Source organism: Furipterus horrens, unplaced genomic scaffold (assembly GCF_987537825.1).
Source record: "Furipterus horrens unplaced genomic scaffold, mFurHor1.1.pri manual_scaffold_5, whole genome shotgun sequence".
NCBI lineage: Eukaryota > Metazoa > Chordata > Mammalia > Chiroptera > Furipteridae > Furipterus > Furipterus horrens.
The window spans coordinates 175217579-175232207 of NW_028327175.1; the positions used below are offsets into that span (position 1 = coordinate 175217579).

Here is a 14629-nt window from a genome sequence, read left to right on the forward strand (position 1 = left end):
TCCATCCACATCCTGCTCCCCACAGAGCAGCCAGGGGATCACTAAATGGGAAATGGGTCATGTCATTACCCTATAAAAACACTCCAATGACCTCCCATCACACTTAAAATCCATCTCCTCACATGGGCTGCAGAGCCCTGGTGGCATACCCTCACCCTCCCCTCTCATCCCCCGACATGACCTTCTCCCCTCCTTTAACTAAGCTCCAGACACAGGCATTCTCTTTCTGTTCTTTTGACCAGCCAGCCTTTATTCCCACCTTGGGACCTTGACAATGGCAAAAGTTTCCCTTACCAAAGCAAAGTCCTTGCCACATAGTCACTCCCAATCACATCGTCCTATTCTGGGTTCCTTATGGCACTCTTCACCATTTTTTAAAAATTCTCACCCAAAGATATGTTTATTAATTTTAGAAAGGAATGGGAAGAGAGAGAAAAACATCAATCAGTTGCCTCCTTTACGCACCCCGACCAGGAATCAAACCTAGGTATGTGCCCTGACCAGGGATCAAACCCAAAACCTTTTGGTGTTTGGGACAATGCTTCAACCAACTGAGTAACCCAGCCACAGCTCTTCACCATTTGATGTTACCTTGCTTTTTGTCTCTTTCTCTCGCACCTACAATTTAAGTTCCATAAGTATGGAGACCTCACTTATGCTGTTCCCCACCATACCCAAGCACCTTGCATGTCTGCTGAGTATCTGATACTCAGAAAGTGCTCAATAAATATCAATGGACTAAAGACCAGTGTGGGAGCTGGTGGGGTTTTGTTTACCAAGAGAATCACAAAGCAAATGCATGCTACCTTCAGATAATTGAGGAGCTGATGTGGGGAAAAGGATAAACTTGTTATGTGGTCCCAGAACACTGGTCCAGGAGTAATGGGACAGATTTTGTATAAGATTAAGTAGAAGCTTTCTCACTGTTGAGCAACCTACCCATTGGCAGAATGGGTTTCCTTAATAATGGTGAGTAGTAGCTCATCTCTGGGGGTATGTAAGCAGAGGCCAAAGCTGAAGTCTATGTTGGAGAGGTGAGCATCCTTCTAAGTTTCTGAGTCCACAAGTCATGGCTCAGTCTTATTCTCCCAGACAGATCATGATCTCCTGATCAACAACAAGCATTCATTCTCTGGCATGGCACCACAGCACCTTGCACAGGGCAGAGCCATGGTGATGGATGAAGCATACAGGTCCACCAGACATGGAGCAGAGTAAATGTGACTTATTCCCTTCAAAACAGGAGCAGGAGCTGCAGGAAGAGCTATCTCTGTGGGACCCCAGGTGGAAGTGGACATTCTCCTAGCAGGACTCAGCTCATGGCCTATGCCTTCCTCCAAGGACACAAGCCCAGTGAACAGGGAAGGAGGGGAAAGAGAGGGCAGTCACAGAGCACCACACCCTGAACCTGATTGCTTATCTCAACTCAGTCTTCCCCACAGCCCTGTGAGGGGTGACATGACTTCCATCCCCCAAATGAGGAAACTAAGGTTAAAGGAGGGCAAGTTGCCCATCCACATCCTGCAGTGGGTCTTGATGGTGCCAGGGGTTGAGCTCAGATATGATAGATGCCAATGTCTAGAATCTTGCTACCGCAACAACCAACATGTCAAAACCCTTTCAATTTTAAGCCTGTCCACTTAGGAACATTCTCAATTCATTCTGCCTTTTCTTCTTCCCTGTCTTCTGAGAAAATGAATCCCCTTAAGTCCCCCAGATGGAGCCTAAGTCTGAACCATACTTAGTTTCTTGTTCAATCACCCAGCCCATTCAGAAGGAAGCTGTTGGAACAATCACATGCTCTCTCCTCTCAGCCCTGTTCAGGCACAGAGCTCCGTGTGCATGCCACAATCGCCTTCCTATGACCTGGCACAGCTGCTCACGTGGGACAGCCAAATCACCATGTGGCAAGACAAAGTCACATCTGAATCCTCCTCCCTCCTAGCCCACGAATGGGAATCCAATATCAGCCTCTGTATCTTCTCCACTTCCTCGGGCTTCCTGAGCTGGCTCCTGCACTTTTGTTGTGGGGGAAATAGGGACAGAAAGGAGTAGAGAGGAAGAAAAGCAAGAGTATGCATGGACTATGAACGCTGACATATCTGGAGAGTTTGGGGAGACAGTGGCTTGTCAGAGACAAGGGGGAAGACAGACAGACAGAGAATGAGGATTCTAATTGTTGGTGTGAGTTAGGAATCAGATCCTCTGACAGTCTTCAAAGGGCAACAGCAGAGAACTGTTAAGCAATCATCACTTTCCTGTTTTTTCCTCCTAATGTGACTCTACATAGAGACAGGGACATGACACACCACTGGTTATATATGATTACAAGTAAGTGAAACACTAGTCTCCTCTGATAGTACCTGCGACTTACTATGCTGGAAATACTTAGAACATACAAAAGAAACTTGAGTTCTTTTTTCACGTCTCAGTCAAGGCTGAGGCCCCCACCCCCAATACTAAAAGAGTAAATGTCTATTTGAGTACTCAACTATAAAAGAATCTATAAATATATGTAAACATGCTCGATAAATTTTATGGATATGTTAAAAATATATTTAAACAAATGAATGAGAAACCCAAAATTCACTGTTTAGCCCACAAAGTTGTAAGTCTATCCTGCCTATGTCAGAAATAGTAACAGCTAACACTTTCTACATAAAGGTTTACTAGGCACTTCTTAAAGTGCTTTACATATATTAACTTATTTCACCTTGGCAACCATCTATGAGGTAAATAAAAAATTACCTGCATTTTGCAGGTGAAAAGGGTGAGACATTCTCCTGTGGTCCCACAGGTAGTATGCAGCAGAGCCAGGACTGCACCTCAGGAGGATGTTTCCAGGCCCATCTGCTTAGCCACTCTACTAACCCAAGCACAGACCCAACTTGCTAGTAGAAAAGGACAGAGCCAGTTACCCCACCACCAGGGTCACCCAGACTTGGCTGCTCCTGTGTGGAACAGCCTGCTGGCTGTGACCCTGGGAGCACAAAACATGTGCATACTTTACAAAAGCTCAGGGATAAACAGCAGGTAAGCCAACCAAGTGCACTTGTCACCTTCTTGGCTGTATTCAATAAGTGCTTACAAATTTTTTTTATGGAAACATAATAAAACAACATGAAAAATAGGTATTTGGGAAGGACTGAGCATTGGATGTGGAGGCTGAGACATGTCTGCAATGCCTCTACCCCCACGATGTCATGTAAACACCCAAAGCAACAAGGCCACTCTCTTCCCTTCTTCCCAAAGGAACACTCGGGGAGAAGCCCCAGGGGCGGTGGGGGGAAGATGCCCCTCCCAAGCAGATGAAAAGGGGCAGGGATGGAAACTCCAGCAAATTTGGTTTGCCTTAGAGAGAGGCCACGGGGCTAGAGACTGTTGTAGGAGGAAGACTATCACCCACAGACGGTGGGCTTCTCAAGGGCTGATACTGTGTCTCACTCATCTTCCTGTTCCTGGAGATCAGCTCCAGGTCTGACACATGCCTAAAGGTCAACATGCAAAAATGCTTGTAGGTCTGACTTGAAATGAATTAAGTTCAATTAAGTAGACTTCTCCACTTTAAGGAGAGATGAGGACAGAGGTAGAACAAACAAAGGGTGAGGGGTGCTGAGCCCTTCTCACCTGGGAGGCCCAGAATGTGTCCAAGTCCTCCATCCACCAGCAATCAGACTGTTGCTTAGGGCTAGGCCCAAGGGGCATAGGTGGCCCAAAGAATGATTCTCAAGGAAACTATAAGTGCTCTCCAGCCAATCTGCCTACCATCAACCTCACAGGCTCAACCAGCTAATTTTCCCTTCAAAGAGAACTGTACTCTCATGCCAAAAAAAAAACCCTCCTAATAATGTATGTAGATACCCTTGAAGAGGTGGAGTGTAACTCCCCACTCCATAAGTGTGCACTACACATAGTGATACCTTTCCAAGGCAGACAGTATGGGAAGGGGGGAAAAAGTAACTTTACAGTGGAGAAACGTGATAAACACTACTCCTGCCAGTCAGTCAAGGTCAACGTCAACAAGGTTGATAGCAAGCACCCTTACTAGGATATAATGAGAATGGCGCTTTGCCTCTGTGGTCCTCCTCCCTAAAAGCCATACCCCAAGTCTAATCATGAGAAAACCATCATATAAATACCAGTTGAGGGGAATTCTACAAAATACCTGACCAGCACGCCTCAAAATTGTCAAGGTCATCAAAAGCAAGGAAAGTCTGAGAAATTGTCACAACCAAAAGCAGCCTAAGGAGACATGATGACTATTGTAATGTGGTATCCAGGATGGGACTCTATAGAGTAGAAAAGGAACAGTATGTAAAACTTTTTTAAAAATCAGAACAAAGCATGGACTTTAGTGAATAACAAATGCATCAACAATGGTCCATTAATTATGACAAATGTCTCATACTAATGCAAGATGCTCATAATAGGGGAAAATGGATGTAGGGTATATGCAAATTCTCTGTACCATCTTCACAACTTTTCCTAAATTCTGTATGATATACTTCCTAAATAGTCCTCCAAATTGTTTCCTTCCCCCACTCCCCTCATCCCTCCGGCCTTCCTCAGTGCTATGACTACACTCATTCAAATATTGACACCACCCTTCTGCCCTGTCCCCAGGTCTCCCTATCCCATCTATGCTGCTGTCTGAGGCCACCCAGGACTCTGGCAACACAGATAAGATGAGGTACACCCATGCTATGATGGTTCCTTCTGTCCTCAGGATTGAGGGCAGCACCCAGCATGGCACCCAAAGTCCTTTCACACTCTTTCTACTCTTCCTTTACATGCTTCTTCCTTTACATATTGCTATAATACAATATCTATTGCTTTTTCCCTAAACAATATTCCTCTGGTTCCCATGTGCTTCCCTTCCACGCTTCTACATCTGCTGATCCCTCACCTAGGATGCTGTCTCTACTGCTTTCCCTGGCAGCCTCCTGCCTGTCCTTCAAGAATCAAGTCATACCTTGCTTCCTACATAAAGCCTTCCTTCACCACAGGATGGAAGTGTTGGCTTTGGTGGACACCCCAGTCATCCCTACACTTGCATCTATCCTATGCTGTCAATGATTTCCTACCTTCTCTGAGGACAGACAGGGTTGTCTCACCCACATATCTCTAGTGCCAATCTTCCCCAAATGTTTAATTAATGATGAATAAATCACCAGGGAAAAAAGGCAGCGTGAATAATCATAGCCAGCAATCCAGGGCTTTTGTCTTCGATTTTGAATTACAAATTCTACTCTTCAGACCTCTACTGTCCTCACTAGAGTCCTATATAACCACATTCCATTATATGGCAATGTAATGGATTACTAGATTTAATTATAACTAGGATAATTAATGTCCAGGTATTGCCAGTTTGAACACAAATATTAAATATCACCCTCAATGTGACTATTCTCCAACTCCGTGATTACAGTGCTTAGAAATACCAGTTTTGATGAGAAGCGTCTTTATCATGAGGAACTCATGCCAAGAAGAACATCTGGTTTGCCGGCTGCCACTGTCCTCGAGGTAATATGCCTTCTCCCTGGCTTGAGCTGGGCTCCAAGCACCCCTGGCCCTGATATGGACCCCATTCCTCAGACTACTTAGGATACACCCCCTGGTCTGGCTGAGCCAAGGACCTTAGGCAGATGAATTTCTCGAGGGATCTGTCCAAGCCCCTTGGTAAGTCCATGAGTCTTACATTCTTTCATGACCTCAATTTCCCTCTGTAACAAGAAGAGCAACTATGAGAAATGAGGGACCCTCAGAAGGTATGATAAGGTGTAGACAGCACTGCTAAGTCAGGGAAGGGATGCAGAATTCACTGTGGACCAGGGAGTCCCCACCTTTTTCTCCACCCTTCTACCACGCCCTCTCCTCCAACCACACCACCAGCCTGGCTCTGGCTCCATCCTTTGAGTAACTGCAATTTCATTTCATGCCTTGAAAAAAACACTGCTTTCTTATAGTCACTTTTAGGCAACTCTCAAATGGTAGGACCCTGAATGTTTATACCACAAAAGCCAAAGACATGTGGTGCCCACCCTAGCCCCTGTCTCACCCTGGGTCCAGCCACGGCTCTAAAATAGACAAGCCCAAGCTTTCTCCTGTCTTGCTGCAGCCCTCATACCAGTGCCCTGAGCATCCATGTAAGCAAATCTTATCACCACAAGGCCGCCACGCTGTGAGGAAGTTCCAACTAGCCTATCAGGGCAACCACAGGAAGGATAGATGCCCCACTTGTCCTGACCCTCCTTCCTCCTGCTCAGCCACTGTGTGACCAGAACTGCATGACAAATACTACGCCAAACCACCCACTGATCCAAGAAAAACATGAGAGATAATAAAAAATATTTTTGTTTTAAACCGCTACATTTTGGGGTAGTTTATCAGAGAGCAATAGATAACCAGAACAAATGCCCAACCTCAGAGCCACTGCAGCAAACAGCTCGAGTCAAACTTGACTTCAGCTTCCGAAACAGCCATGGCCCCACTGTGGGACAAAGAAGGATGCTCTGTCCTGTCCCCTGGTGTGCCCCCAAAACATTCATTCAGACTCTACAAACACAGGACTTGGGCCCCAAGCCCAGGTAACCTGCACAGCAGGGACTCCTTTCCCCTACTTCCCGCCAATCCAGAAATAAAATAAAAATTGCCTTGAGCACTCAGTGGTTGAGTTGAGACCTCTAGGTTATTCATGCTTCCAAGACAAAGGTAATGCCAAAGACAGTGGTTCTGATGGGAAGCACAGCTGCATCAGCAGCAGCATCACCACCACAACCACCACCATCACCATCATCATCATCACCATAGCCATGGATATCATCACAATCATCATCATTATCACCATCATCACCATCATTGTCATCACCATCACTGCCACCATCATCATCATCATCACCATCATTGCCACCAACATCATCGCTGTCATCATCATCCCCACCTCAGCAATAAGAAACAAAGGTTTGGAGGAGCTTTATAACTTGTCCACAGCCATAAGGGCAGAGCTGAGATTCTAACCTCAGACGCACTAACTCCAAGGCCATGCACACTGACCTACTCTGGCTACTCTCCTCTTAAGCCTATCCATGGGTCCTCACCCTGAGTAGCTTTAGCAATATTCCACTGGAGACCCAGGGCCCCCAAAATATAGCCCTACAGTTCCTCAGTCTCTGTATCTGGAAAATGGGAGTCGTGACAACAGCCTGGCTCTGAACAGAGTGTCAGACCCAAGGAGCGCTGTGCCAGGGAGGGAGCAGGGTGCAGTCATTTACTAGCCACCCACTCCAGGCCAGGGAACTGGGTGTTTCCCACACACTGTCTCGCTTAAGTATTACCACAGTCCAGGGGCGTGGCAGGGGCAGGGATTAGCTTTCCTGTTTTACCAGGGAACCCAGATTCAGAGAGTATGCCCAGCCATGTAACTCCCAAGCCCGTGCCCTTTCTGCTGCCCTTACTGTCCCCTCACCTGAGGACAGGTCCCACATGCTACATGCCAAGGCCCCGCTTGCTGAATAATCAAAATCATTCCTTGCACTCTCACTTGGAGCTATTCTTTTTCTTTCTTTTTTTTTTTTTAATATGCTTTATTGATTATGCTGTTATAGTTGTCCCAATTTCTTTTCCCTTTGTTCTCCTCCACCCAGTGACCCCCCCTCCCTCCAATTGTCCACCCCCCTTAGTCCATGCCCATTGGTTGTGCATATAGTTCTTCTCAACATCTTCCTATCTATTCCACTCCCTCCTACTATGCTTAATTTCTGTATCATCTCCCTCCCTTTCTCCCCTCCCCCTCCCCACTGACCTCCCCCCAAAATGTTCCCCATACCTATAATTCTCACCTGGAGCTATTAATGAGCCAGGGATGTGTTTTCTTTGTGTTTCTGAGTGAGGCATGGCTCCCCCCTGATAAGCAGAGACACCAGGTGACCAGAAGGACATGTGCAGCCTGGGGGCTAGGATTCTCTGCTCAGCCTCTGCCTGGCCCTGGAGCTCAGCTCAGTGCCCTACTAGCTTTTATGAAACTTCCCTTCTTTTGGAAGCTAAAACTAGCCAGATGTGAAAGGACACTGCCCCTCACAGAAAGATGGTCATGTTTTTATTTAATTTGTTACTGAATTAAATGTGCAAATAGTGTTTTCCATCACAGAAAAAGGTTCTCCGCCACATACACACCTTTCATTTGCTTCTGAGGTTTCCCATCACGCCTAGGCTATAGCCACAGCCCTGACAGGACTAACTGTGTGGGCCACCCCATGCGGTCTGAGCACATGGAGACACCCCAGTTGGATGTGGGCAGTCAGGGTGGGGTGGAAGACAACCTGCTGCAGCTCTTTCATGGCCTCTCCTGTGGGCCTGGGCAGTAGCTGTGTCCATAAATGGGCCAAGGGACCCAGGCTTCATAGGAAAGGCCAAAAAGACACTCAACTCTGGGGAGGCACCAGGTAACTGCTTGGGATATGAATCAAGTAATGTAATGATTTTGGCCATGCACAATACCAGACCTGACTGTGCCCCACCTCCCCAACACTACAAGTCCCTGGGCCCTGGGTCCTGGGCATCTGGAATGAGTGGTGGGGATGAGGATTGCAATCCACTGGGTAACAACAAAAGGGGGCACTGCCCAAGTCCACCCTGTCCTAAGTGGAAAGCTGCAACCCAATCCCCGGGAGCAAAGGGCACAGCTGCAGCCACAGAGTCACAACCTGGAACCTATGGGTGATGCTGAGAGTGGAGGGGGAATGGTTGGGAGCAACAAAGAGTAGGATGTGGTAGAGGGGGACCCTCTATCAGTTTCTCCTACCATGCCAGAGGGCACTTTGTTGGGGTGGGGGGGGCAGTGTCACACAGGTTCAAAGTTCCAGTTGGAAGCAGATGGACAAGGGCAGGATATGTGAGCCAACTCTGTCCCCTCCAGTCACACACATACATGTAAACAAACACACCATAGAGCCCTAATCTGTTTTCCTACTGGCACAAACACAAGCAAACAGAAGCTGTGGAGGCTAGTCTGACTCTCATTTGGTGACTGAGGAGAACTGTGGTTGCGTTTGTTGCCACTGCTTCTGAGTTCCCTGGCAAAGTAAAGAGGAAAGATGGCCTGCAGAAGGCGTGTCCTCTCAGCCCTTCCAGAAGGAGAGTCCTTGGAGCAGGAAGGCAGGTGCCTGTACACACATTAATAAAATGTGAAACTCCAGCCTGATTACTTGCCACTCTCAAAAAGCCATCATGGGTGGCTGCCAGGAGGCGCACACCTGTGAACTCACTTGGTGAGACACAGAGCCAGGACCCTCTGATTTCCCACACCACAGGCCCATGAGGGGACCCCAGAATGAGGCTGCCCCCAGAGAGGCCTGTTGTCCCCACAAGCGGAGGGTACAGAAAGAGCACTTCCGCCAGGGTAATCCTACTCAGCCCATATGTATGGGCTCCCTGTGGCCTGACAACTAGAAGTTACCATCCCCTTAGAATGTCCAATTCCCTGAGCTACTTTCCATAGAGTCAAAGAATGGCAGAGATGACACCTCGAACCTGGTCCTTTTCCAGATAATGCCACTGACCTGCTCACAAACATCCAGGGACTTCCCATTAGACTGAAACCAAGTCCAAAGTCCTACAGTGGATCTCAAAGTCTTCTGTGCTCCTACTCTGGGCTCCTCCCCACATTGACTTTCCACTATACTTCTCCTGCTACACCCTGTGCCAGGCACACCCTCCTCCTCACTGATCCTTCAGTATGCTCAGTTCATTCCAACCTCAGGACCTTTGCACATGCTATTCCATCTGCTGAAATTGCTCTGTAGCCAGATTTTGCTTGATGGGTTCCTTCACATTCTTCTGGAGTTTCCACAAACATCCCCTCCATCCCGACCATCACAACTAAAACAACCCCCCCACCAAAACACTCTCTTCTTGCTTGTTTTATTTTTCCTCATGAAGGTTATCACCATCTACATTACTTTGGGTTTATTCATTTATTTGATCAGTGTCTGCCCCTTGCTTCCACTAGAATGTCAGCTCTTTGACATCAGGGACCTTGTCTGTCTCAGTCTCTCTGTGTCCCTAGAACACGGCCTGGTCCATATTAGTTGCTCAAATTAACAATTGATCCATTTGAAGACAAGCAAACTGAAACCTGGAGAGGCAAGATAATGGCCTGCGGTCAGTCATGTAGGGTACAGCATCCCCAGGAGCCTGGTTTGGGCTGGGCTCAGGCATTTACAGCCTTGGGCTCACTTGCCATGTTTCTCTAAACAGTATCTCACTTGCAAAAAGGGACCAACCTCACCTCTTAGTTGCTTCCCCAGTACTCAGAAAATTCTATGCAAAAGAAGTGCTCAGCGAGTCACCAAGTGCATCAGACAGGCTTTTAAGGAATTTCCCAATCCCCCGTATCATACTCAGTAGCTCTCCAGGGCCCTGGAAAGCTATAAGACACAGGCACTGAAAGCTGCCAACTTAGGGAGAAGGAACTAGCAGCAGCATCATGGGGACTATTAGGGACACAAACCATACCAATGACGTCCTATCCAAAGGGTTAACCTCCACAAGCTTGGTTAGTATTTAACATGGACTTTGAACAACAACAGATAAGACAAGAACTTCCTGCAAACACAAAGAAGGATACCAAGGCAGGTTAGCAAGGTCAAGAAGAGTATTGAATGCACAGAAAATGGACATAGTACTTGGAGGATCTAGGAAAGAAACAGGAACTCTTAGGAGCATTACACTAAATATGATCTCCTATCCTTAGTGAGAAAGACCTGGACAAGCAGAACAGAGCTCACCACACCATTTCCATATTGAATAAGCTTAAGGTGATAGTATACAAGCAATAAATCAGACATTGTCACTCAGCAGTCTGAAGCCTTATCAGCCTTGCCACAGGCAGAGTTAGCTTATAAATTTTGTAATTAGTTGCCAACATTTAAAAATTAAGAGATTTCACAATAAGGTCCAAATTTCTGGCTCCTCCTGAGACATAGGAAGCAATGGCCATATCAGGTCTTCACGTGGAACCTCTCTGGAGTCTGACCGGCCCCTTCAGGGAAGGATGTGCCCTCCAGGCACCCACAGCTGCTATATGCTTAGTTCTTACAGTGCACCTGCTGCTTCGCTTTAATATTCCTGCCTGGAAGTCATGGGCATTCAGGTTTGTGACTTGTATTACACCTACCTGGCTGGAATTCTGAAGGTAGGTATAACAGCCATTCTTACCGAATCCTTTGGCTATCTTTGAAAGCCCCAAGTTACAGAATTATTCTAGAGTGATTCATGTGGTTGTGTGGGTTGGATGGACCCGGTGAGAGAACAGCAGCTACACAGTACCCTTCCCTACTCTGCTGTGGTAGGCATGGAGCTGTCGCCAGCTGGTGCTCACAGCTGGGTACCCAATTCCCCTGCTCATAATTCTTCTTGAGTGTGAATTTTCTCTCCATTTAAGCTGGCAGCCCTTTACAGGCAGAATCTATTTCTTTCTTCCTCAAAGCACTCAGTGCATAAGGTCTGGGGACAGGGGCCCCTTCTATCTTGGCTATGCCTGGCCACCTGAAGGAGTTCTTATTTGAAGAGTAATTCTGTAGCCAGAAAGCACCTTCTTCGATCAGCCCAGACACCAGCGGTCCTGAGAAGCCAGTAGCAGCTGTGCCTGCTCCTACCAATCAGCGGGAGCCCAGATGGGAGGTGCCCTGAGCACTCTCACCCTGCCCCTGGGCCAGCGTCGGCAACCCAAGGGGCACTGAAATACTCGCTCTTCCCCCATTTCCCATGGACTCTAATGTTCACTCCAGCTGCATGCTGGCATGAGAGTCCAGTGCTCAGTCCCAGCTGGGATGGCTGAGGGCCATGAGCACTTGGGTCACTTTTTGCTAGCCCAGTCCCCTACCACCTGGGTGCAGCCTGCATCTGGTTTCCCTCACTTGGCTCCAAGAGCTATGCCTCCTGACATGGAGTGAGTGCCAAGCCGTCTTTCTGTCAGGCTGGCCACAGCAGTGCTCCTCTGAGCCACTGACACTTCCACCCTTGACCCCAACAGCCCAGGTTGGTTCTACAATCTCAGTCAAATACCATTTACAGACAGAAAGATATTACTATCCCAGCCACCAGCAGCCAGTAAACAGGCTCAGAAAGATGGCACCAACAGTGAGCTGGGATCTGATTGTGTCTATTCTATTTGCACCAAAGGCAGTGGCCCTTCCTTTGCACAGCCAGCAGCCCTAGCCCCTGAAGAAGCATCATCATGTCCCCAATCAAGTATCTGAAAGCCTCAGATTTCCTCTGTAAAGAAGGAAATAGGGATGGAGTGGGAAAAAGGACAGAGAGAAGGGAGACATGCTCAGGTCTTCTGCCCTGTCTCTAATCACTACAGTTAAAGTGCCTGTAGGCCTCCCTTTCCAGTGTGGTGGGAACCTAGCACCTGCCCTGGTCCCCAGCATACCAGGGCTCCGTAGGTGGGCTAGAAGACGCATGCGCGTTTCCTTCACTGTTCTGCTTCCATCTCTTCTGTCTCTCACCTTCACACTGGCCTCCTTTCTCCCCAGGTCTCCATGGCTCCAACCATGGACCAAACCCCTGTCCCTGCTTTCTCCCTGACATCACTCATGGACACAGACATTGAAGATGTGCTGGTAACACACTGGGGGAAGGAGATCCCACGCCACTCCTACACAGCAAAAAGCTGAGAAATGAGCACTAAACACACCTGTTAGGAGTCCATCAGCCATGCCCACTTCTTTCCTTCAGTCCATCGACCCAGCAGCAGATCACCATGACAATCCCTGGTGTCAAATGCTAGCACATTTAAAAATTTGGAATATTGACCTTGCCCGAAGCCACGGAAGATTCTTAGTTTTCTCTCAATGCCCTCAGTGCCCCATATCTTTACATATTCTAAGACTCATCCATCTCCCCATTCACACAGCAGCTACTAGGCACATTCTGGGTGCCAGCTCTGTGTCAGACACTGTAAGAGAGTAAAGGGAAGACCTGCACCCCAGAATGCTCCCCATGCTTAATTCTTAGGGTAGCCTTGTACATCAAGTATCATGAACTCCACTGCACAGATGGGGAAGTAGAGCTGAGAGAGGCACACGGTGAGGAGGTAGAATAGGAGCTGGGCCAGGTCCATCTGGAATTCTGCCCTTCCCAGCCCTGTTTACCACACCACAAAAGGGTTACTTAAAATGTCCTCAGACCCACTAGTGACCAGAGGGTCCCATGGAAGCTGCTCTGACCATCACCTCACACTCTCTGCAGGTGTGTTGGTGGACACAGAATTGTGGTGGGAAAGGGGTGTCCCTCATTCTTCAGATGAGTTCTCAAAGGTGTCCAGTCCACCTTCCCCCTTCCTACCTGCACCTCAGTGGTCATGTTCATCGAGTCTGCACGTCATCATGCTCTAGAAAGAAATGGGCAATAAGCTTCCTCCTGCCAATGGCGCTAGTGGAAAACAGCTGGGCTCTGAATTAAGGAGTCTGAATTCACATCCCAGTTCTGTCCCTTTATCTGAGGGAGCAGAAGCCAAATCCCTAAATCCTTCAGGCTCCACTGCTCTGAACAGCACTCCCCTTCCAACATTGTTTGGAAGATTAGATGAGTTTAGTTAATGGGTCCATTAAAGAGAGCTGATAAACAAAGTCCTGTTCCATCTCTCACTCTCTGTTCCACATCCCCCTCCTCACCACTCTCACCCCAAAGTTGAACAAGGTTCGAACAGAGTAAGAGAAAGGAAGTACAAGATCCTGTCACCCACACACCTGCAAATCATCTTCTTCTTCCCCAAAAGCCCATGTTCATGCTAGGTCATGATGGACAGATTACAAAATGGCCCCAACTCACCACTCTTTCCTGTACCCACTCCCTTTGCAATGTGACTTCACAGTTCCCCCAAGAGGAGTTTCACAGGGGTTGCCTCACTTGTCCCTTCAGTCTGAGCTGACCTCACAGCTTGCTTGGACAAAGAGATTGTGGCAGAAATGATGATGTACCAGGTCTAAGCCCAGGCCTCGAGCGACTCTGAGCACTTGCACTTGCTATCTTGGATCCCTGCTGCTGCCATATGAGTAAATGTGGGCTCACATACCTGATAATGAGAGACCCACGGCCCAGTCACCCCATCATCCTAACTTACAGCCAGCCAACTGTCATCCTAACCAGCCAGTCCCTACTGAGTGGCCAGCTGACCACAGATGCACAAACAAATCCAGGCAAGATCAATAGAGTCAGGTCTGCTGACTGGGGGACTCATGAGTAACAAGAAATGATTATTTCACAGCACTGAGTTGTAGGATGGTTTGTTACACAGCACCAGCTAACTGAACACAGGCCTTCCCTTCTCTAAGCTGAGTGGTAGCTTGGACACAGGTGGCACTGATCAAGGGTTCTATTTAGGAGCATGCAGGGGATGGCACCAAATGTGGGCTGCATGGCACAGACAGCGTCTCTGAATGAATCTGTTACAGTTTAGATAACCTTGCCTCACCTCTGCCTCTCTTCACACCCACAGATTTCTGGCTTCCTGCAGTGTTGGGGGAGTTCTGCCATTTCCCCCCTGGGCTCCCCACCCACCCCAGTTCTGCCGCTTCCTCCCGGGCTCCCCACCTACCACTTTAATCAACAAAAGGCTGACTCACCA

The 14629-nt window shown here is 48.0% G+C and overlaps 1 protein-coding gene across 1 annotated transcript in view; it reads right to left on the reverse strand.

Moving 5' to 3' along the window:
• GRID1 (glutamate ionotropic receptor delta type subunit 1) overlaps positions 1-14629 on the reverse strand; it is a 777332-nt gene that overhangs the window by 509320 nt on the left and 253383 nt on the right. The gene's annotated exons all lie outside the window — the stretch shown is intronic.